General features: G+C 34.5%; 1 long non-coding RNA gene across 1 annotated transcript; it reads left to right on the plus strand.

Annotated features, from left to right (window-relative positions):
- Positions 1-1256: 1256 nt before the first annotated feature.
- Positions 1257-3049, plus strand: LOC139891961 (uncharacterized). The gene is made up of 4 exons (XR_011773927.1): positions 1257-1444; positions 1772-1891; positions 2151-2299; positions 2922-3049. It is a non-coding gene; the product is annotated as an uncharacterized lncRNA (long non-coding RNA).

Here is a 3049-nt window from a genome sequence, read left to right on the forward strand (position 1 = left end):
TCACATAATCGGATGTTAGGCGATTTATCTGAAAGTCGACCAATGAAGCTAGCGACTATCTGAATGGAATACGCAAGGTTTGTCTCACATATCTTTTCTATCCATCTTCAATCTGATTTTCCTAAGGTAATATGAACCTTCCTATATAAACATCTATAGTTTAATGATTATGAATTAATACATGATGATGAAGCTAACGATGATATGAATGGAATACGCAAGGCTTGTTTCACATACTGTTTGCATTTATTTCCAATCTGATTATCTAAAATTAATATGAATTTTCCATTATAAACATCTGTAGTTCGATGATTATGAATTAATATAGGATCTTTAATGTTCAGATAGTTCAAATTTCGTTGTTTCTCATAATGCTACATGTGGTGGAGTAAGGTGTATGGGTTATAATTGTTTATGAAAATTAACACACTAATTTCTTTTGAAATACGGAGTAACATATTAAGAACACAATCTGGCCACTTACAATTCCAAACCTTTTGCAGTAACGATCTGGATTTTTAAATGGAGCTGCGATTAATAGCTGGTGATCTGGATTAATAAATATGAAAGGTAATTTCAGTTTATATTTGTTAGAATCGGGCACTCAACCCATGATTTACTGTCCGAGATAGGTTGAAAGTTGTTAATAATCTCACTGAGTCAAATGGTTGATTGAAACAAAAATAATAAAATGGTCGAATGGGTCAAATATGTTGATAGTCACCGGAATGTTTAGCATAAAATGCTAAAACCACAAATTAATCTTGGTATACAACCATGTCAATCTACTAAAAGAATGATTATAATAGTATTTCAGTTAAATTAGTATTTTGTAGCATATTGTCTTTTATTTCTGGACACTGAATAGTCTGATAAGTTAAATATAGTAGATAAATAGCACTCTTGTATTGATATACTTGCAGCTAATGGGATTGTTGAAGTAAATGAGATCTGGCGAATACATCTTAAAAATAGATATTGGATGATAGGTTTAATAAATATGATAATACAGGTCATAAGAGTGTTATTAGCTTTTAAAAGAATACAAACACAACTCGCATACATGATTGTGATTTTTCAGAGGGTATGGCATTCATACTATTCATACGGTCCCATACTAGTGTTCTTGAAACCTGTTCTAATATCATTTTATCCGTTTTCATGACTAGCCTTTGATTTCATTAGTTTTTTTTTCACCCGTTGACATACAGGTGCCCCGAGGCGGTAGTGTTGGTTTTGCCGGTGGGTCTCGCGAATCTCTAGGCAGAGGTTATACCTCCAGGTTCAGGTTGCTGCTTTAGTCATGGACTTGATGGCCACTGGGCTCGAGATTCAAAATCTGGTGATTGGAACAATAAATGTTATCAATGTTGTGAACTAGAGGCGATATAGAGGCATTGTCAGATTGTCCCAAACAAAGTGTGCGTTTATTGCCATGTGTGTTGTAAGTATTTTTACTATCATTTTGAAGTATGTTTCTGTGATCATTGGTACAAGCTTAAGTTAAATGCTTTTAACTTAAAATAAGTACAGGGCTCAGTTTATTTGGATTACCTAAGTTATTAAAATTTACAGGTTGGCGACTGTTGACCCATTTATTTTGTATTAAGTTTCATAGTCATACCTATTTGATCTGATAGAGGTAACATATAACCCGTGATTAACCCATTTCATAAGTAAATGGGTCTAATTTCCCATCTCTCATATCTAAATTGTAATCAGACCTGATTAATGACGACTTCTGATTATATCGTTATAATTGTATAATCAGGTAGATGAAAGACAAAAGTTTGATGTTCTAAACAAGGAGAAGGACATTGTAATCCCTATATTTCAAGAGGATAAAGCGCATAGAGACAATGAGGAGGCATCTCCTAAGAAAAAAGTGAAGGTTTGTTCGTTTTTTTCATGATGGTACTTAAGTTTTTATATTTGTAAAGTGTTCAACGCCCAACGTTGAAAATTTACTTGTCACAATGGACGAGTCGTTTCAAACGTTACATTCCTTGGTACCCATTTTACCCATTGGAGGACGTTACGTGAGTCGAACATTACACCTCTACCAAGTTGCTTCTAAAATTTGTGCACTTCACTACATCGTAAAGCACCTACGATGTGAATATGGTTATTTATTTCCTTTTCCCTTGTAGTTATAAGCAATCTGGACCACAATTCTCGGCATGGAAATGGCCTACTGCAGAGATCAAGGCTGCTTTGCTGATTGGCTAACGGACTCAACACATTACAAAGGCGACTTCAAGGGTTATATGATTTGGAAACCGAACTCAAAAGGTTTTTGGTAAGAACGTTTGGTCTATCCCGACATTGTTTAGGCCATTTCAAGTCGCAAGTTTCGAGTCGTTACCCAAAAGATTAAAGAACAATAGAATGGTTTGCAGCCAATGGCTTATTATAAATAACCGTACTTTTGGAGATCCAACCATTAAGGGAATGGCAGTAGGTAGGGTCATGAGAGTTAACCCACTGTTTGTGATTTTGGGTTGAAATAACCCCTGAATGGGTTTGCGAAGTAACACTCAATTTACATGGGCATGAATTTTGGATTTTATGGGTTACCTGTGCAAATGCTGATCTCACATTAGTGCTATTCCTCTAATTAAATAAGGAGTAATGGCAGTGGGATTTGGCATAAGGAGTTGTCTCTTACTCCCGTATTTGGGAAAAGAATATTGTTAATTATCTTTGTCAGCTGATCTATTTGGTGTATTGTTGCGTTAACAAGTTAAAATTTAATGGATCACTAATTTGTGACATTTTTATTTATTATATGATGTCTGATCGTTAGAAGTCAAACTATCTTTAACTTTTGGTTAGTTTGACTATTTTATGTAATTTGCTATAAGTGTTAATGCTCTGAGTGTATGAATTATTATTAAAATTGTGTTTTGATTGTTTTGTAGGATGACAGGGTGGTAGTTGCAAGAGTTGATAGTCCAATTATGACTAACCGAGAGAGCTAAAAGTCAAGGATGAGGGAGGAAATGAAGAGAGTGATAATTGTCTAGATGACTAGGTTGTATATGATGGA

Source organism: Rutidosis leptorrhynchoides, chromosome 2 (assembly GCF_046630445.1).
Source record: "Rutidosis leptorrhynchoides isolate AG116_Rl617_1_P2 chromosome 2, CSIRO_AGI_Rlap_v1, whole genome shotgun sequence".
In the NCBI taxonomy this organism is placed as follows: Eukaryota; Viridiplantae; Streptophyta; class Magnoliopsida; order Asterales; family Asteraceae; genus Rutidosis; species Rutidosis leptorrhynchoides.